The sequence below is a fragment of the Chelonia mydas genome, chromosome 26 (assembly GCF_015237465.2).
Source record: "Chelonia mydas isolate rCheMyd1 chromosome 26, rCheMyd1.pri.v2, whole genome shotgun sequence".
Lineage (NCBI taxonomy): Eukaryota > Metazoa > Chordata > Testudines > Cheloniidae > Chelonia > Chelonia mydas.
In genome coordinates, this window is record NC_057859.1 from 3,765,255 (window position 1) to 3,787,134 (window position 21,880).

General features: G+C 48.0%; 1 protein-coding gene across 4 annotated transcripts in view; it reads right to left on the bottom strand.

Moving 5' to 3' along the window:
* The window catches only part of UNC5D (unc-5 netrin receptor D), a 412,207-nt gene that overhangs the window by 355,410 nt on the left and 34,917 nt on the right, over positions 1-21,880 (bottom strand). For 3 of the 4 annotated variants that reach the window (XM_043536308.1, XM_043536304.1, XM_043536302.1), the window contains exon 2: positions 11,681-11,786. The exons of the other annotated variant lie outside the window; for it this stretch is intronic. The gene's annotated coding sequence lies outside the window, so the exon portion shown is untranslated. The remainder of the gene's footprint in view (positions 1-11,680; positions 11,787-21,880) is intronic. 4 annotated transcript variants of the gene reach the window in all.

Genomic DNA, 21,880 nt, shown 5'->3' on the forward strand with positions numbered 1-21,880 from the left:
AGCCCTTTTCTCCTGTAAAAAGTGTTTCCAAAAGGGATGTTAGATCTCATTATCCCCATTTTACAGCTCTACGTTATCTTCAGTACTTGTGTGGCCTCCATTACTGTAGTATCCGAGCACCTCGGTCTTTATGTATTCATCCTCAACATCCCTGTGGGATGGGAAGTGCTCTTCTCCCTATTTCGCAGATGGAGAACTGAGGCAAAGATTAAAAGGAGTTGCCCAAGGTCAGAGGGAATCTGTGGGTATGTCTGCACTGGAGCTAGGACTGTCATTTCCAGCTTGAGGAGACATACCTGCACTAGCTCTCATCAAAAGAGCACTAACAATAGAGCCAAGCCATCCCCTTCCAATATGCTAAGTGTGTACTCAAGGCAGCTAGCCCCTCCCACCACCAAAGCTACACTTTTCTTTTTTTAAGCAAGCTTGCTCGGATATCTTCCCCCAAGCAGGAATTTATAACTCCAGCTAAAGGCATAGACATACATTGTGGCAGCTCAGGGAATTAAACGTGGGTCTTTGGAGTCCTGGGCTAGTAACTTAGCCACCAGGCCATCCTCCTTTTTGGGGTGGGGAAAAAACAAACCTGGAGGCACAGAGGGGTGAATGAACTTGACCAATATCACTCAGTAGGTCAGTGACAGAGCCAGAAACGGAACCCAAGTCTTTTGACTCAGTTCTAGGTCTATATCCACAAGATTGCACTACCTCAGATTCAATTAAAACAATATAACCCAATGGGAAAAACACATTATAGGCTGTCTAATGGTCAGCCATTCCATACAACCTTCAAAAACCAAATGGATTGTGGAAAACCTCTCTCAAATCATCCACGTTCACATCATTTTCCAATCCTCCCCCTTTTTATTTATTGGGAATAGTCCGAGAATCGCAGGGGGTTTAAGGATACATCTTTGGCTGGCTGGCTAGCTCATAAATGAGTGATTAAGGAGAGAGATTTCATATAGTTGCTTTTTTTCAATATCTTGTAAAGGTCAGTGACTATAATCTCTTATCCTCAGATAAATTCTGAGTATATTTCATAAAGATACGCTCATCCTCTTGAGCGAGTTTGCTGCTAGAGAGAGAATAAAATTTCAGAGAGAACTGCACCTTTCATATTCAAGGTACTGCAGCAAACTTTATCATAATGAAACTGGATGCCAGCAGCAAAAGGAATGTACAAGCAAACAGGGCAAGCATTGTGTGCTCATAAATAGCCCTGTATCAAGCCTTGGATATTAGAACCTGGTTTTAGTCAGAGGCTGAATAGCAGGCAGGACACTATACTCTTCACAAGCTAACCAACATTATTTAACTTCCACTTGGGTGCTCCTGTGATGGCTCATTGAAAGAAAAGTACCTTTAGCCCTGAAGTTCTTCCTAGGGCTGGACTGCACTCCTGTTCTTGTGGTTAAGGCACTGGTTTAAATATGTAAGAGTTGGGTTTAATTCCTGATTCTGTCCATAGACACCTGGTGTGAACTTGGGCAAGTCATTGAGGTGCTTAAGTACTTTTAAAAATCTGGGCCTAACTTTTGATTTCAATGGGAGTTAGGCTCGTAAGTACAATTAAAAAATCTGGGCCTTACTCTCTGGATATGTCTACACGGCAATTAGACACCCACAGCTAACTTGGGCTCACAGGGCTTGGGCTGCATGGTAGTTTAATTGTCTAGACTCCATGGCTCTGGCTGGTACCTGGGTTTTAGGACCCTGTGCGGTGGGAGGGTCCCAGAGTCCAAGTTGCAGCCTGGGCCTGCAAGTCTACACTGCAATGAAACAGCCGTGCAGCCTGAGCCCCAGTCAGCTGGCACAGACCAGCTAGGGCTTTGTAATTGCAGTGTAGACATACCCTGTGCCTCAGTTTCCCATTTCCAATGCTACTTCCTGACCTCAGAGGGGTGTTATGAGGGTGAATTTACCAATATATGTGATAAAGATGACAATCTAATTAGACAAGGAAAACCCTCCTTTGAATCCCTTCTTAAAATGCTCCTCTCCTCCCCCCCCCCCAAAGTTAGGTAGCTAGTACACTGAGCGCAGATTGTGCTGGGCCACATGACTTACGAGGAGAGGCTGAGGGAACTGGGCTTATTTAGTCTGCAGAAGAGAAGAGTGAGGGGGGATTTGATAGCTGCTTTCAACTACCTGAAAGCGGGTTCCAAAGAGCGTGGATCTAGACTGTTCTCAGTGGTGGCAGATGACAGAACAAGGAGCAATGGTCTCAAGTTGCAGTGGGGGAGATTTCAGTTGGATATTAGGAAAAACTTTTTCACTAGGAGGGTGATGAAGCACTGGAATGGGTTACCTAGGGAGGGGGTGGACTCTCCATCCTTAGAGGTTTTTAAGGCCCAGCTTGACAAAGCCCTGGCTGGGATGATTTAGTTGGGATTGGTCCTGCTTTGAGCAGGGGGTTGGACTAGATGACCTCCTGAGGTCTCTTCCAACCCAATCTTTTATGATTCTCTGACTAGCATTGTCTCACTGGTTACTTGCACCACCCTAGCTATCTGTACCCATTCATGTCTTGCCCTTTGATTTTAAGTTCTTTGGGGAAGGGACCATCTTTTTGTTTGTACAGCACCTAGAAGAATGGAATACCGCTCCATAACTGGGGCTCTTAAGCACAACCACCACTACACAACCACTTGGTGAGTTTTAAGGCAACAACTTTCTGATTCAGAGCCGAGCTAGAGTACTATATTATTGACGCCTGTAGTGCTGTGAACTCACACACAGTATACCCTTCTCCTTGCCCTCTAAGTAGATATTTCTTCATCCTCCCTCCCCCTTCACATGGTCTATTCCTTGAGAACTACTGCAGTAGTTCAAGTTAGAGCAAAAATGGGCATGCTGATAAATGTGGCCAACACTGAACATAGTATCAACCACTATGCCAGCAACTGAGCTTCTGATAAAAAACAAAAGCTTTTTACCTATTTATTTTCATTTCTGAGATATAAAATAAAGCCTCTTTGTTGCTTACACGGTCTTGGAGAAGAGGTATGTTTTTGTCACTTCCTCTTGCCGATAAGACTTGTATCAAGGTTGAGAAGGAAGGAATTGTAAATTTTTCAGTTTAAGTGACTGCTCATATCAACTGGAGTCTTGGTTAAACAAATCCCCTATGAAACAAGAGATAAGGAACAATCTATTCGTATATTAAACCAAAAATGTGTTTCCCATACTGTGTGACCCTAAAAAAGAATTTCTCCTGGTGTGCTCTGATAATTACTTATCAGTAGTGCAAGTAATACATTTTCTCGCCAATTAGCCAGAAACAAATATTTACAGTGGCTTACAATTATTATTTTGATGGCAAAGACACTTCTAATGCCGTATCTCCACTACATTTACCTGATCCTCAGACCCTAAGAAGTTGCTGTCAGCAGCTACTAGTCTTAGGCCCTGCCTATAGTAATAGAGAAATATCCAGTAGTGTAATTACAAAACCATAATGTAGACACATGAAAACAGTTTAAAATGGAACTTGCACCACTGTGGCTTACTCCGTTAATTTACCAGATTAAACTGCAATGCTGTGAAATTTGCTTTACATTGGTGCAGTACATCAGCATAAAGGAGTTTGTCTGCACTGGTACAAACTCATCCAATGTAGATAGGAGGCTAATTGTATTTTATTTGACATAATGTGTAGAGGTCAAAGGCCTCCAGTGCTGGAGAGTCAAGAAAGGCTTTGTCAAATAGGTTCGGTTTTCCCCTTTTGGTGTCAACACTAGTTGAAGTTTGCACTTGTAAACTGGAGGAGAGGTAAGAGCTCTTTAGGGAAGGAGTGCAGTCTCTGGTTCAGAACAATAGATAGAGCCAGGAATCTTCAAATCTCTTCCCAGATCCGTTAGATATGCCCGTAGTTGCTCAGAGACTGTCTCTGTGCCTCAACTTTCCTATCTTTAAAATGAGACTACTACTAATCTCCCTCACAAGATCAATCAATGCTTTTAAGCACATCATTTAACAGAGTGCTAGAGAACTAAAAAAAATATTAATCATGCTTCAGCCTATTACCAGCTGGGGTCACGAAGGAGTGTCCCTTTCATAGCATAAAATGGCACAAGTTGCATTATGGTGGGAGTGAGGAGAGAAGAAGGATTCCTCCTTTTTGTGAACCATCCAGCATTGGCTGCTGTCAGAGGCTAGGTCTATGCAGAGCATGTGTAGCCAAACACAAGCTAGCCAGCATAAGAGCAGTAAGGCAGCAGCATGGGCTGTATAATCTCACCTGGGACACTGGGTATGCACTAGGGTGGCCAGCCCAGTGCTGCCACTGCATCAGTGCTCTTGTTATTTGAGCTAGCGAGAACAAAGCTAGCTTGTGTACATACTGCAATCACCCCTCTGACGGCAGTGTAGAAATACTCTGGGTACGGGGCTAGACAGACGATTGTTTTATATCACTCTTACATCTTCCCATAATATGTGGTTTCTCCATGATATTCTGGCTCTCCCTCTTCAGACTGGCATCTCCAAAACAGTGACTGTTAGACAGTGGTTGGAAGGGGATGGGGAAGAGACAAACTAAGTGTGAATACAATAAGAACCTCATTATTGATTTCTCAGAGTGCAGGGGTAGGGGGGCGGGGCGAGAAATATAGAGGAAGCACTTTGAGATTTCAGGTAGAATCTTGCTTTGAAAAGTGTTGTATTTGAGACCAATCAACCGAAGTGTCTATACGTAAAATGATTTATGCCGATTCCATGCAACATGCTCAATTTGTATTGGCTGGAAGGCTTGGGGGGGGGGGGGGGGGGGGGGAGACGGAAGGAAAGAGAGGAAATAAAGGGTTAGACACATTGTTTCAACTAGCATTCTACATGGCACGTGTTGAATTAATGGGCTAAACTTATCTCTGGTATGACTCCAATGAAGTAACAGAGTTATTCCAGGGATGGAGGAATTCGGACCACTTAGTTTATAGGCAGAACACTATTTCGGAGCTGTTGCAGACTGCCGCTTCAGGAAATTGGTTAGACTGCTTTTTCAAGCTTTAGTTACTTGTAATTTTTTTGTTGTTGTTGTTCTTAAAAAACAAACAAAAGCCCTTAGGAAATCCCAAGGGGGCTGCACTGCCATCTTCTGCTATACAACAAATTCCCTGTGTTCAGTAAGGCAGTATTAATGCCTTTATGATCATTTTAACTAATTTTTCAGACTACTAAGCAGATCTCATTATCTTATTATTTTGGATATTCTGGAGGGCTGCAGTGTGACATTTCAGTCTCCAGTTATGAGCTAGCTGGTCCTTCGATCTGGGTTTGCCACATGACCTTGTTCACTCATCTGAGCAAAAAGGACTCAGATGATCCTTATGGAATGGGAAATCAAAGGCATTCAATTTCACACTTGTGAAACCAAACACAGAAGTGCAGTAACAGCCAAGCTCCTATCTTCCCTTGGAAATTGGATGGTTAAGTGTTTCAACTGGCAGTTTTTAGAGAGGAACAAGAGACAAAGTGTTGCAATGATAGCATTAATACCTCCGCTGATCAGTTTGTACAGCTGCTGAAAAACTGTTAGTTATGAGGGGCTGAGATTTCACTGAACATTTAGAGTAGCAGCCAACAACTGCTACATAAAAGGGCAAAATTCACCCACTGTGCAGAGATCTAGCACAAGGCCTGTACATCACTTATCTCCCAATTAAGTCATATAGGCCTGTTGCTGGCTCTCTGCACAGGGCTGAATTTTGGGCTTTTGACTGAAACTCCCACAATTCCAGCAGGTGTGCCACAATACACAGCAAAAAAGTTCCCATAACACAATGAGCCTGTAGCTGATGTGGAGGGCACTGTTACCCATCCACTAGGTTTTTAGTGATACAGCACGCTGTTGTGCGGACATACGCATCGAGAGAGGCACGGGCACAAGCGGTACAGTGTGAACTCTCTCTGCCGAAATTTTTTTTGATTGCATTAGATCAACAAACCTTATACCAGTGCAACTTCCATGTAGACAAGCTCTTCAGTCCCACTGCAGCAAAGCATTTGAACAAGGTCTTGAGTCCATTCCCCCTTCAGCAAAAGCACTTAAGCACGTGCATAAGCTATTAGCCTAAAGTTAAGCATATACTTAAATGCTTTTCTGAACAGGGAGAGGAGAGAAAATGCTCAGCAGATAACTGGGTAGAGAAGGTCGAGATCGCATGAAGAACAAATGCGACACTATATAAATTTAACCCAACATATCCAGGTTAAGGTTTTTTTTGAAATTACAGAAAGGTTCTAAGTGAATTTTAGATATGGGGAATCATGCTTGGTTATTCCTTGGAAATCCAGGTAGCAGGTATACCATGAAACACCATACTGTGAACTTCTCTTCTCACCCCTACCACTGCTGCCAGCCTCACCTGATGCAGACATGCCAATCCCATGGAGAAAAACACAGAAATTGGGCTTGTTTTTGGCTTAATTGGCTTGTGAGTTGCTTGTTGGCTAGTTTTTGGCTTGTAGCTTGTTGCTTTTTTTTGGATCGGCTCCCAGCAAGCGGGGGTGGAGGGGAGGAAAGAGAGAGTCAGGGCTGCACAGCAAGCCCTCCACTGTCCCAAACTGCATGCCAGGGGGACCTAGTCACAGGGTGTTGGGTTCTTAGGGATTAGCTTGTTTTTAAGTGGGATTAGCTTGATTTTTGACTTATTGTGAAAGTTGGGGTGCTTATTTACCCCGTGAAAGCTGGCAATTGTGAGAGGCCAGAAGTTGAATGGAGCATGGAAACTAAAATTAATATTTTCAAACCTGGATGCTGAAAGTAAGGGCACTAAAGTCATTTTTAGGCACAAATATATTTTTAAAACCCCCTGATTTTCAGAAGAGTTGAGCATGCACAAAGCCCACCAAAAGTCAATGGGAGCTGGAGGGTGCTCAGCGCCTTTTGAAAAATCAGTCTGGTTAAATATGGATTTAGTAGCCCAATGTTAAGCACCCAGGATTGAAAATTTCAGCTTGAACTCCCCTCTCATCCACAGGGATTGTTCCTTCAGGGCAAGTTTGAGGCATGTTGGTAGGGGTACAAAAAAAGGGAAGGTTGTATTTCTCTTTGGTCCCATTGTATTTTGTCTTACAGATAAGGAGGCGACTTCAGTCGCTAGGACTGTCTCTTTGCATCACTGTGAAATTCACTAAAGAAAGGTGTGGGGTGAAAAAGTGTATCCCTGCCACCTGTCCAGACTCAGCGGGTTTCAACTTGCATAACCCCCGGCTCTTAATGTAATGGAACTGATTTAGCCTTATTACCACCTTCTAGCAATTCTCCAACCTACTTCCGTGCTACCCTTAACAGTAGGATAGCCCTCTATCAGCATGGGTTATCTCCAATCCATTACATGCTGATCTAGTGAATGGGAACAGGCTGGACCTACTCGTAGCCTGAACCCTTTTGTGCATCAGACGCCACTTGTCTTATCTGTTACTAAAAAAGCAACAAGCAGCAGCAGACAGAGCTAGCAAGCTGGCTAAATATGCAGGAAACGTTATCACTACCTAGCTGCGCCTCACGTGTGCCCAATAGTTTTGGCTGGGATAATGAATTTGCAGAATAAATCAATGCTGTCTAGACTGACACTGAAGCAAAAATTCTTCTCGTCTGCATTTAGATGAATGTTCAAGCCTAATCAAAACAATGGGCGACATTCACCACTGCGAACAGGACCTGCCCAAGAGCTTTGAACTACTTAAGCCCCTAACACATACCCCATATCTGGGTAGAACTTAGGTGGTGTCCAGCAAGCTGACTACATGGGGGCACATTTCACCCTTTTGAAAAGGGATGGGTCAGTGCAACAAAACAAAATTAATCTCCTCACAGGACAGCAGGCTGGGAACTTGCTGCTTTATATAATTGCATCACAACAGCATGGCAGGGAAAACTCACATTGATTAAACAGGAAGTGGGGGGGAGCAAAAGAAAAGAAATAGCTGCATAAGAATAGCCATATTGGGTCAGACCAAAGGTCCATCTAGCCCAGTATCTGGTCTTCCAATAGTGGCCAATGCCAGGTGCCCCAGAGGGAATGAACAGAACAGGTAATCATCAAGTGATCAATCCCCTGTCGCCCATTCCCTGCTTCTGGCAAACAGAGGCTAGGGACACCATCCCTGCCTATCCTGGCTAATAGCCATTGATGGACCTGTCCACCATGAACTTAGTTTTTTTTTTTAACCCTGTTACAGTCTTGGCCTTCACAACATCCTTAGGCAAAGAATTCCACAGGCTGACTATACATTGTGTGAAGAAATACTTCCTTTTCTTTGTCTTAAACCTGCTGCCTATGAATTTCATTTGGTGATCCCTAGTTCTTGTGGTATGAGAAGGAGTTAAGGAAGTGTTATTTTTTACTTTCTCCACACCAGTAATGATTTTATAGACCTCTTTCATATTCCCACTTTAGTCATCTCCTTTCCAAGCTGAAAAGTCCCAGTGTTATTAACCTCTCCTCATATGGAACCCATTCCATACCGCTAATCATTTTTGTTGCTCTTTTCGGAATCTTTTCCCAATTGCAATATATCTTTTTTGAGATGGGGCGTTTTTGACGGCCGCTGCAGATTGAGTGGATGTTTTCCAAGAACTATCCCCAATGACTCCAAGATCTTTCTTGAGTGGTAACAGATAATTTAGACCCCATCATTTTATGGGTGTAGTTGGAATGATGTTTTCCCATGTGCATGACTTTGCATTTAGCAACAATGAATTTCATCTGCTATTTTGTTGCCCAATCACCCAGTTTTGTGAGAGCCCTTTGTCACTTTTCATAGTGCTCTGGACTTATCTAGGAGTCATTTTGTATCACTTGCAAATGTCACTTCACTGTTGACTTCTTTTTCCAGATAATTTTGAAGATATTAAATAGTACTGGTCCCAGTACAGACCCCTGGGGGACACCACTATTTACCTCTCTCCATTCTGAGAAATGACCATTTCTACCCTTTGTTTCCCATCTTTTAACCAGTTACCAACCCATGAGAGAACCTTCCCTCTTATTCCATGACAGCTTGCTTTGCTTAGGAGCCTTCAGTGAGGGACCTTGTCAAAGGCTTTCTAAAAATCTAAGTACACTATATCTCCTACACCTTGTCCACATGCTTGTTGACCCCCCCAAACTCTAACCCCCCTTGTTAGGGGAGGCTAGCTCCTGGTTCTGCCCCTTCCACCCCCCTCTCCTCACAACCAAAGCCCCAAGACCCCTTGCCCCTGCCCTGCGACAGGAGGAGCCCTAAGCGCCCTCCTCTCAGCTGGAGGAGCGCTGGGCTGGCTGAAGCCTCAAACCTCCACCCCCACCCACAGGTGCCCAGGCCAGCCGCAGCCACACCTCCCCTCCCCAGACCCTAAGCTGTGGCAGGGAAAAACCTCTCACTCTTGTCTGAAGACACTTTTGATATGCCCCATGCAGGTTCTGGGGTGGCTGAGGAGGCAGTATGTGCTATTCAGCTTCCTGGGTTCAACAGTAATCTCCCTGGAGTCCCTGATGAACCCAGGAAGCTGAATAGAAGATACCACCTCTTCAACTGCCCTGGAACCTGCATGAGGCATAATAAAACAAGAACTTCCCCCCCAAAACTCCACAATCAGAGGTCTAGCAGCAGCACCAGGGGAGGCAGGGCCTCCCCTGGCCTATTATACCCACCACCCATGTTGGAAAGGCATGGCTTCCCTTTACAAAAACCATGTTGACTCTTCCCCAACAAATTACGTTCGCCTGTGCATCTGACAATTCTGTTCTTTACAATAGTTTCAACCACTTTGCCCGGTACTGAAGTTCGGCTTTACTAACCTATAATTGTCAGGATCACTTCTGGAGCCTCTTTTTAAAATTGGCATCACATTAGCTACCCTCCAGTCATCTGGTATAGAAGCTGATTTAGAGGTCAGGTTACATACCACAGTTGGTAGTTCTGCATCCCATAATAATCTGTGGAACCCAGTTAACTGGGTTCACTATACACCCACTGGTAGCACCACCTTATGCAGCTCCATTCACTGTAGTACGAGTACACCAAGCATCAATCCTGTAACTCATTGTGAGCAGTCCCTGAAACATGGCGTTTGCTCCTCTGCTTTCGTTCCTGCCATTTGGTACTGAATTGTTCGGAACTGAATGCAATACTTTAAATGTCATCTCATGAGTGCAAGGACTATCCCTATACTGGTTCAAGAACAGCACTGGGGTTTAGTACTTTTCTGAAAAAAGAAATAGCTGATAGCACTAGATTTGTTTCTTTGGACGACAGCCATACGTTCTCAAAGGTCTGTTTTCTTTATGGAGACTTGAGATGTTTTCCACATTTTAGTCTTTTCAAACAAAGCCTCTCCCAAGTGCCTTATTGCTGTTATTTATTTATTTCTCCTTGCCTGTTCTCACCAGTCCGGAAACGGTTTTCCTCAGTCCCAAGAGAAAATCCTCCAAAGCTAATGACCCTGCCAGAGGTTCATTTGTCGCCGCAAAATGTCAGACAAGGTACTTTAAGGCAGTGGAATTGGCTGGAGAATGTGGCTCTACATTATTATTTAGAAAAAGAATTAAAGGTAGGTCTGTCAATTCCATGCATTTAAATGTCATTCTTGTCTGTTTCTGGGAGTTTTATGTCAGGTTGAATATAACAGGGACTCCAACAGTAGGAGCTAATGGCACTGATTCTGCAGCTAAGTACCATTTTCCAGGGATGATGTGGCAATGCAGACAGATTTGCTGAAAAAGCCACAGGATTAAAGAATAATTGTATAAAAAATAACCATGTCTTGTGGGGGGGGATCTCAGCCAGCTCCAGTGCAATTGCAGGTGTGGCCAACTAATGACTTGATTGATACAGAAACAAAACATCTACCCAAATACCCATACATATATCTCACAAGCAGATCTCCTGTATGCACATGGTCATCCATACCTGCCTCCAAAAATATATGCATACGCATACTGCTGTCTTTAGGATGCGGTTTAAAATCCAGGTCTTTACCACCCAGGGTTAAGTATCTCATGGCACTTTCTGCAAGTGTAGAAATGTGTTAACTCTGGCGACCTATGTTATATATTTGTTTAATTGCTAAAGTCAGTCTGTGTCCTGTTTGTGTTTTTATTCGTTAGGTGCTAGATTCACCCCTAAGTATCAGCATGTCACAGCACGGTCTCAGAGAGCCAGAATTCCTCCCCTGCACCCATATCTGGTGAGCTATGCCAGCAAGTTATAGAAGTGGAGCCAAGACTCTGCCCATTCTTCATCCCATCTCCATGCACTTGCTTCAAGGGGGATGTATCTGAAAAAGCAGGGACTGTCCCAGACACAAGGTCATGGTAGGTCTTAGCTAACCTGGGGGGGGGGGGGGGGGGGATGAGCAAGGCCTTAGTTACCCTTACTTTCCTACAACAAGGCCACAGTCTACAAAAATCATCCTCCCCCCGTTTCTACTGTAGACAAAAACTGGAAGAATTATACCAAACGGCTGGAATTTTCCAAAGAGCATAAAGGGAATTTGGCTTCCATCTCCTACTGAATTTTAAGGGGATTTGAGTTCCTAATCCCCATTAGGTTCCTTTGAAAAGCCCAACCAAAACCAGAACCTTTGAGAGAATTTCTCTTGTTGCTCTCATCTTGAGCTCCCTAAATGCACTTTTCAGTCCAGCATGATGGTAATTTTTAAGACCACGCTGGCCTGTCCCATCTCACTTACCTTGAAAAGGAATAAGACGACGACTATCCTGAAGAAATGAATTTGTCTCCGGCTTGGTTCAACCTTTACGATGTTGTGGACATTTTCAATAACCCCAACGAATTATCTGTATTAATAAAAGTAATTCTTAATTGCACTTTACAATTTAATATTTCATGGGATGACCCAAATCATGTTCATTTTTAGAAAGACTCAGTCTGGAGCCATAATGGCCTTGGTTCAATATACATAAAAATTCTCCCTCTATCTTACAGGCCCTGTTTGGGACGGGCAGGGTGACCAGCTGTATCATTGTATGTAACAAAACCACATCAGGAGCTAGCATAGTCAGAGGAGAGATTATGCTTTCATTAGTGGTTTGAAAAGGAAGCAGTTAGACTCGAGCACCAAAAGGGATTTATTTATTTATGTAATTAAGGAAAGAAAAATGCTGGAACCCAACTCTATCCCCAGTGAAACTCAATCGCCTTCAATAGAGCTACAGGAAGGATTAATTTTCCATTAATTGTCACTTTCTCCATGGCATTTACTCACTAGGGGCCTGATCCAAAAATCAATAGAAAGTCTTCCATTGACTTAAATGGGCATTGCATCAAGCCCTGGGTTTGTCAAACTTGCCTGGTTCAGGTTCCACACAAGACAAAAACTTGGGCACTCCCATGACTTCCCCATCTCTTGTCTAAGAAGGAGCTATTCACTCAAGCCAGGAGGAATAAGGGGGAGGCTCCCCTCCCCTATCTATATAGTGGACAGAATTCTGGATCCAGATACCCCTGAACTTGGCAGTTCTTCTCTATCCACATCTGAATTTCGCTACTTGTGTTATGTCCGGAGTGAAGGAACATAAACAGAAGTAAGGTCGTAATTACATTTCTGGGCATTGCATGCAAGTCTAATGTGTTAATAAAAAAGTAATCGCACCTTCTTTGTTTCACCAGGTTTGGCTTAATTACATGGCAGTTGTATTTCTTTCTGCACTTATTCACTCTCAGCAAGAGCTCTCCTTACCATCTGCTGATATTTAATTAATATACACTAAATGTCCTACTATATTATTAAATCTCATTTAGAAACTTTGTTGGTATGCCGATCCAGGGGAGATGAAAAAGGACCTCCGTCCTAGTGTTAAATTTAAAAAAAGGGGGTTTGTTAATTAACAAGAGGGAATGAGCGGGGGGTTGGGGGAGGCACGGGAGAGACACGGACAGTTTCTTCAAGAATAGGATAGAAGGGAAGGAGAATTCCTAGAGCTCTGTGTGCGGATGTGAGTTATCCAAGTCCTGTCCTGAATTCTTGAAAGATTTTACAAAGCTGCCGTGAAGACAACTGAATCAATTTCACAGTTGTGTCTTGCTGTGTAAACTGGCATGCATACATGGCCATATCGGACAAAAAACTATAGCTATCTCAGTCCCAATGCACTCTCAGTACCATGTACAGTGATCACCAACACAGACCATCACCAAGGATTGAACTCAGGAGGACTTTCAGTACTAAAAGCATAAGCCTCCGTCATACATAAAGTAGTAACTTCCCTCTAGCTGTAGTAGACCCACATTCTCTGCGGGTGAGCCACTAGAAGGAGTGTCACGGAGTGTGGGGGAGTCCAGGCCCTGCACCCCTCTTCCTGGGATTCACTGAGACTCTCAGCCAGCCAGTAAAACAGAAGGTTTATTGGACAACAGGAACACAGTCCAAAACAGAGCTCGTGGGTAGACCCAGGACCCCTCAGTGAAGTCCTTCTGGGGGAGCAGGGAGCTTAGACCCCAGCCCTGGGGTTCCCTGTGTTCGTCCACCCAGCCCCAACCTGAAACTAAACCCACCGAGCAGGTTCCCTGCTGCAGCCTCTGTTCACATTCCTGGGCAGAGGTGTCACCTCCCCCTCCCCCTCCTGGCTCAGGTCACAGGCTCTCAGGTCTCCCGTCCCCAGGGCACATTCCCAGGTCAACACTCCCCCCTCCCTGCTGCGTCACATCGTCACATCTCTCCCCCCTTCGAGACTGAACTGAGCGGGGTCACTCTGACCAGTGACCTGGGGAAGTTCGGGGCCCCCTCTCCGGGACAGCGCATCCGCTATCAGGTTGGCACTTCCCTTCACATGGACCACGTCCATGTCGTAATCCTGCAGGAGCAGGCTCCACCTCAGGAGTTTGGCGTTGGCTCCTTTCATCTGGTGCAGCCAGGTCAGGGGAGAGTGGTCGGTGTAGACGGTGAAGTGTCGCCCGAAGAGATAGGGCTCTAGTTTCTTGAGGGCCCACACCATGGCCAGGCACTCCTTCTCGATGGCCGCGTAGTGTTGCTCCCGGGGTAGCAACTTCTTGCTCAGGTACACGATGGGGTGTCTCTCCCCCTTTTCATCCTCCTGCATTAACACCGCCCCCAGTCCCGTGTCGGAGGCGTCGGTGAACACCACAAAGGGCTTGTCAAAGTCTGGGTTTGCTAGAACTGGGCCACTGACCAGAGCCTCCTTCAGCGCCCGGAAAGCCTCCTGGCACTGCTCGGTCCAGACCACCTTGTCTGGCTTCCCCTTCTTGCATAGCTCAGTGATGGGGGTGGCTATGGCGCTAAAGTGGGGCACAAATCTTCGGTAGTATCCTGCCATCCCAATAAAGGCTTGGACCTGCTTTTTGGTGTGGGGAGCGGGCCAGTCTCTGATCACCTCCACCTTGGCTGGTTCCGGCTTTAGGCGGCCGCTCCCCACCCGATGGCCCAGGTAAGATACTTCAGCCATCCCCACCTTGCACTTCTCTGCTTTTACAGTCAGCCCAGCCCCCTGGAGTCGGTCCAGCACTTGTCTAACCTGGGACACGTGGTCCTCCCAGGTCTGGCTAAAGACACAGATGTCGTCAATATACGCCACGGCAAAACTCTCCATCCCCCTCAGGAGCTGGTCCACCAGGCGCTGGAAGGTGGCCGGCGCTCCCTTGAGGCCGAAAGGCAGGGTCAGAAACTCATAGAGCCCCAGAGGGGTGATAAAGGCCGATTTCAGCCGGGCATCTGCATCCAGCGGCACTTGCCAGTAGCCCTTTGTAAGGTCCATGGTGGTAAGGTACCGAGCTCCTCCCAGCTTGTCTAGGAGCTCGTCCGGCCTGGGCATGGGGTAGGCATCCGATACAGTGATGGCATTGAGCTTCCGATAGTCCACACAGAACCGGACTGACCCATCCTTTTTGGGGACCAGCACCACCGGCGAGGCCCAAGGGCTGGCCGATGGCTGGATCACCCCCAAAGCCAGCATGTCCCGGACCTCTCTTTCCAGGTCCTGAGCAGTTTTCCCTGTGACTCGGAAGGGAGAGCATCTTATCGGCGGGTGCGACCCTGTCTGCACCCGGTGGACAGTCAGATTAGTGCGTCCAGGCTGGTTGGAAAACAGCTGTCGGTACGGATGCAGCACCCCACTGATCTCAGCTTGCTGGGCAGGGGTGAGCTGATCCGAGAGGGGAATTGTTTCCAGGGGGGAACCAGCTCTGGTCCCAGGGAACAGATCTACTAAAGGGTCATCTCCCTGCTCCTCCCACTGTCCACACACGGCCAACACCACATTCCCCCTGGCATAATATGGCTTCATCATATTCACATGGTACACCCGGCGGTGGTGGGCCCGGTTCGACAGCTCCACCACATAGTTTACCTCATTGAGCTGCTTGACGACCTTGAACGGGCCCTCCCAGGCGGCCTGTAGTTTGTTCTTTCTCACGGGGATGAGAACCATCACCTGATCCCCGGTGGCGTAGGCACGGGCCCGCGCCGTGCGGTCATACCAGACCTTCTGCTTCCTCTGGGCTCTGGCCAGATTCTCCCTGGCCAGGCCCATGAGTTCAGCCAGTCTCTCTCGGAAGGTCAGGACATACTCCACCACTGACTCTCCATCGGGAGTGGCCTTCCCCTCCCACTCGTCTCTCATCAGGTCCAGGGGGCCCCTCACCCTCCTTCCATATAACAGTTCGAAAGGCGAAAATCCGGTAGACTCCTGGGGCACCTCCCTGTACGCGAACAGCAGGTGAGGTAAGTACTTGTCCCAATCCTGCGGGTGCTGGTTCATAAAGGTTTTCAGCATCATCTTTAGCGTCCCGTTAAACCTCTCCACCAGCCCATTGGACTGGGGGTGATACGCTGAGGCCCAGTCGTGCCGGACCCCACATTTCTCCCACAAGCACCGGAGCAGGGCCGACATGAAGTTGGAGCCTTGGTCTGTCAAGACTTCCCTGGGGAACCCCACTCGGCTGAAAATGGTCAGGAGCGCATCTGCCACGGTGTCTGCTTCAATGGAAGCTAAGGGCACTGCCTCGGGGTAGCGGGTGGCGAAATCTACCACCACCAGAATGTATTTCTTCCCCGACCGGGTCGTCTTGCTGAGTGGCCCCACGATGTCCATGGCCACCTTCTGGAAAGGCTCCTCTATGATGGGCAAAGGTCTCAACGCCGCTTTCCCCTTGTCCCGGGCCTTCCCCACCCTCTGACAGGGGTCACAGGATCGGCAATACTGCCGGACGGTGGTAAAGACCCCGGGCCAGTAAAAGTTCTGTAGCAACCTCTGCCGGGTGCGCCGGATTCCCTGGTGCCCTGCGAGGGGGATGTCATGGGCCAGGTACAGGAGCTTGCGGCGATACTTCTGGGGGACCACCAGCTGCCTCCTGATCCCACAGGACTCCCCTTCCCCTGGGGGAGCCCATTCTCGGTACAGGAACCCCTTCTCCCACAGGAACCTCTCCTGGCAGCCTCTCCTCATGGTCCGTCCCTCACTGAGGTCGGCCAGGTCCCTGAGCTTCTGCAAGGAGGGATCTTTCCTCAACTCGGCCTGGAACTCAGCGGCTGGGGAAGGGATGGGGCCCGGTTCCCCCTCCGTGGCCAGGTCTGAGGCCGCAGCCTCTCTGAGCTGTGCCCCTCGGCACTCCCTCCCCACCCGAGTAGGGTCTCGCGCCTCCAGTGTGGTACCCTCCCCAGAGTCAGGTCGCAGTGCCCCTCGCCGGCTCTGGCTACGGGTCACAACCAGGGCGGTCTGGGGGTCGCTTGGCCAGTCCTCTAGGTCTCCCCCCATCAAAACTTCAGTGGGCAAATGGTGGTGTACCCCCACATCCTTGGGGCCCTCCTTGGCCCCCCATTTCAGGTGTACCCTTGCCACGGGCACCTTAAATGGGGTCCCGCCCACCCCCGTCAGGGTCAGGTAGGTGTTGGGCACCACCCGATCTGGGGCCACCACCTCGGGCCGGGCCAGCGTCACCTCCGCGCCCGTATCCCAGTATCCATTGACCTTCCTCCCATCCACCTCCAGGGGAACAAGGCACTCTCTCCGGAGGGACAGCCCCGCGCCCACCCTGTAAACCGAGCACCCTGAGTCCAGAGCCTCCAGCCCTCTGGCGGGGCTGGCTGGGGGTACTCTTCCCTCCTGAGCAGGTGGCAAACTGGTAGCCCCCCTTTCCTGGGTCGCCTGCCCCTCGTCCAGCTGAGTCCCTACCCAGTTAACCCTGGGTAGGTTGGGTCTGCTCAGTTTGTCCCTGAGCCTGGGGCACTGGGCCCGTACGTGGCCTCTCTGGCCACAGTGATAGCAGCTCAGGTCACGTTGGTCCCCTCGAGCGGGTCGGAGGGGCCCGACACCAGGCGTTCCCCTTTGGAGGGGGTTCTCCCTATTTCCCCGCTGGGAGGCCCCATGGTGACTCTCTCTCTGCATCGGGGGGGGCCTGTTCTTTTGGGACTCCTCCCGGCTACCCCCTGACCGACTGTTCACAAACTCGTCGGCCAGCTGCCCTGCATGCTGGGGGTTCGCGAGCTTTTTGTCCACCAGCCACAGCCTCAGGTCGGAAGGGCACTGTTCATACAGGTGCTCCAGTACGAACAGGTCAAGCAGGTCCTCTTTAGTTTGGGCCCCCGCTGTCCACTTGCGGGCATATCCCTGCATCCTGTTGACCAGTTGTAGGTAGGTGACCTCAGGCGTTTTACGCTGACCCCGGAACCTTCTCCGGTACATCTCGGGGGTCAGCCCAAACTCACGGAGCAGGGCCTGTTTGAACAGTTCATAGTCCCCTGCCTCTGCCCCTGTCATCCGGCTGTAGACCTCCACGGCTTTGGGGTCCAGTAAGGGGGTGAGGAACTGGAGCCTGTCTGCAGGGTCAACCCTGTGCAGCTCGCAGGCATTCTCAAAGGCCGTCAGGAAGCTATCTATGTCCTCCCCCTCCTTCCGCTGGGCCAGGAAGCACTTATCAAAGCTCCTTGCAGTCTTGGGTCCCCCCTCACTCACCGCAGCCGGGGCCCCACTGCTCCTCAGCCTGGCCAGCTCCAGTTCATGCTGTCTTTGTTTCTCCTTCTCCTGCTGCTCATGTTGACGTTCCCTCTCCTTCTCCTGACGCTCCCTCTCCTTCTCCTCCTGCTCATGTTGACGTTGTTTTTCATGATCCTCCAGCTCCCTCATTTTCATCTCCCTCTCCCATTCCAGCCGCATCCGCTCCAGGGACGGGGAGCTCCGCCGGGAGGATCCCCTGCTGGCTGCTGGGGTCAGGGTGCCCTCGGTATTCGCTGGGCTTCCCACAACCCCTCCCCCAGGCATAGGTAGGAAGGGTCTCGGGGTGTCCTGGGCAGCAGTCTGACCCCTCCCAGCCTGGTCAGGCCCCAGGGCCCACGCTGCGTCCGCCGGGCGGCTTCCCTCAGGGACAGGGATCGGGTCATCCAAGCGATCCCTCTCCTCCAGCTGGGCAATCAGCTGTTCCTTGGTGGACCTCCCGATGCGCAGCCCCCTCTGCCTGCACAGCTCCACCAGGTCGCTCTTAAGGCGTTTAGCGTACATCTCCGGCTGGCCACTCGCAGGCCGGGCAGCTGTCCACGGTTTCCAGGAAAAGCCCCTAGTGTGCCAGTCCTTCTTGAGGTCACCACCTCTTTGCCAGGGTCGAGCTGCAGACTCCTCCGCCCCTGGGACCGCTCGCTGCAATCCCCCGGGGGACCCTGTTACTGCAAAAGTCCTTCTCTCTGGTCACACACTCCCAGGGGTTAACCGCCCCCTGAAACCGTCTCTCTCTGAATCTTCAGCACACCTGGTCCCCGTCAATCCCCCTTCGTTTTACTGTTCCCCAGTCACTTACTGCAGGAAGCGCCGTTCACGGGGTGCAGTAGATCCCACCGCTGCCACCAGTTGTCACGGAGTGTGGGGGAGTCCAGGCCCTGCACCCCTCTTCCTGGGATTCACTGAGACTCTCAGCCAGCCAGTAAAACAGAAGGTTTATTGGACAACAGGAACACAGTCCAAAACAGAGCTCGTGGGTAGACCCAGGACCCCTCAGTGAAGTCCTTCTGGGGGAGCAGGGAGCTTAGACCCCAGCCCTGGGGTTCCCTGTGTTCGTCCACCCAGCCCCAACCTGAAACTAAACCCACCGAGCAGGTTCCCTGCTGCAGCCTCTGTTCACATTCCTGGGCAGAGGTGTCACCTCCCCCTCCCCCTCCTGGCTCAGGTCACAGGCTCTCAGGTCTCCCGTCCCCAGGGCACATTCCCAGGTCAACACTCCCCCCTCCCTGCTGCGTCACATCGTCACAAGGAGCCACAAAGTTAAACCTGTGCTGTAAGACAAGAATTGAAGTGAAAGGTTGTCAGGATAAAGGGTTTCATTCTTCAAGGCATCTCCTCTGACACAGCCTTCAAAAGTCTAATTTCCCTCTCCAAAAAAATATCACCAGTGAGATGTGTTAATTTCATTATAATAGCAGCACAGCTAAAATATGCCACTCCTCTATAAAAAGGGAGATCAAATACAGGTGTGTGTCAGGTTTGCCCAAACCTCATGCCTTAGGGAATAAACACAATGACTGAGATTTTCAGCACCGCCTCAGAGATTTGGGGATCCAAAATTACTTTGTGCGTTTTTCAAAGCCGCCCATCTCCTCCAGCTTCCCGAAGTGTAAAAAGTAAAAGATTAAAATTCATGGCCACCTACCTAGACACCACCTCCCCAAACACCATACACACAAAGCAACGATGCATGCTACTCATTAGGTTTGGTGTATCAGAGACTTAATAGGTCTTTCCTATCCTTAATACTTCTGTTAAATATTTTTTTTAAAAAGGTACCTTAAATTCTTATTGCCCACTTCACAACTTCTGCCATTTCAGGTGTAAACTGAAATGTTTGCTGTGCCTTGTAATCAGCTACATGCTTCTCAAAAAGCAGAACAGGGAAAGGGGAGTGAGCAAGGGTGTAACTTGGGAATAGGGCGCTGGGCCAAGAGCAAAGCTCAAGTGTCAAAAAGTAGATATTGGTCATTGCCAGTGGAATGATGGAGGATATAGAGGACTAATGTTTTGCTAAAATATAGCTAAAGATATCATCCTGGAAGAGCAGCCTTTAACCCAATACTCCTCAAGCCAACAGTCTACACTAACTGCTTACACTGATGAAAGTTACATTGCTCAGAGGTGTGGAAAAATACACCCCTCTGAGCAACATAACTTACAATCGACTTAAAGTGGCGACTACACCATGCTAGGTTGTCGTCAGGAGAGCATCTCCCGCTGGCATAGCTTCCGCCTCTCATTGAGGTGGAGTAATTAGGTCAACCGGAAAGCGCTCTCCCATCAACGTAACGCATCTTCACCCGACGTGCTGCAGCTAGACCGATTTAGTGCGGTAGTGAAGACAAGCCCTTACTATCTTCAATGAGTCCTTCAAATAGAAAGACTTCCACCAGCCACTTCTTTCCATCTGTTCCCCCATCCAACACTGAATTGCCTCTTTGCATCCCTGATACAGGTTAGATGCTGTCAGACTCAGGTCATTAATATGCCCTGTCTCCAGTTGAGAGAAGAGATAGATTAAGTCAGCAAACAGGAGTGACTGAAGAAATGTGATACTGAATTTGAGAGCTCGTCCTGCTCTCTCATTGAAGTTAAATAAATAAATAAGTTATTCACAGCATGCTACCCAAGATCTGCTTTTTCCACTCCCCATAATTCAGGTTACTCTTCATTTCTCCAAATCACTTGCATCTGGGAATCACTGTGTTGCAAATCCAAAGGAATTATCTATTTTTTCCCCCAGTTGCCTGCAGCTAATGATGCCCATTAAGGACCAAAGCTGACGGAGAGATTTTTTTGTTATTCAGCCTAACATTAAATCTGCTCAACAAAATTCTTTTCAATATATACAGGTTACTACCAATGGTGCAGCTGCAGTCAAGGGCAAACTATATACACTGAACAAACTGCCAAACACACATGGATTAAACAAAAAAAAATTCTAAACTTTTTTAATCCAACTTTTAAATAGTTGGAAATATTTGCAAAATTAGGTACAGTGGAAACTGAAAAGATCAGTACAAAACAAAATGAAGGACATTTAAAAATGCATCAACCCAACAAGCTCCCAGGGCAGCGAGGCAATGGATAGTAATCTGCTCTAATGTGGAACTTCTTACAGACTTCTGGACTAGCAGGCACCAATTCTATCATGCTTAGTGTCCTCAGTACCAACTTTGATGCACCCAGGGTGAAATCCTAACCATCTTTGCAATCTTGGCAAGACTCCAATTGACTTCAGTGGGACCAGGATCGCACCCCTTGCCAACCTAGAACATGAATATTATTTGCAGCTGGCTCTTTGGGGCAAGCCTTTCATACAAGACTATAAAAAACTGGAAACTAAGAAGCACAAGTGCATCTGATTTTCAATAGGACTTGTATTCCTATATCACTTAGGCACCTTCAAAAATCCTCCCTGATGTATAGTAATATTAAATATCCCATGGCCATTGTTATAGAGGGATTTCACCACCACTGTCTTTAGTTAAAATTTTGCCTCATCAGCATTGTGCAGCTTCCTGTGCACCCAGACTGCCAACTTCCACCCTCCACGTGGCTGCGTCTCAGAAGGAAGTGAAAGGTTTTTGGAGATTACATGGGCTTTGATCCTGCAAATCACATCTGCATAGGCAGACCCTTGCAGTTCCATGGAGCTCCTTGCAGGCACAAGGGTCTAATCCACACAGATCTTAATGCTGAAGAAGGGCTGTAGTTTGCCATGCGCTTTGGGGTGAAATTATAAAAACATACCTTGCATTGTTTTAGCAGGCAAAATATTCTGTTGAATAGAGCAGAAAGAACACGGACATGATGCCTATTCATCAATTATCCCACTCATGCAAACTGGGACAATTGCAGGGATTATAATTTGCAATATTTGTACTTCATGGATCTGATCCCAGACCCATTAAAATCAGTAGAAA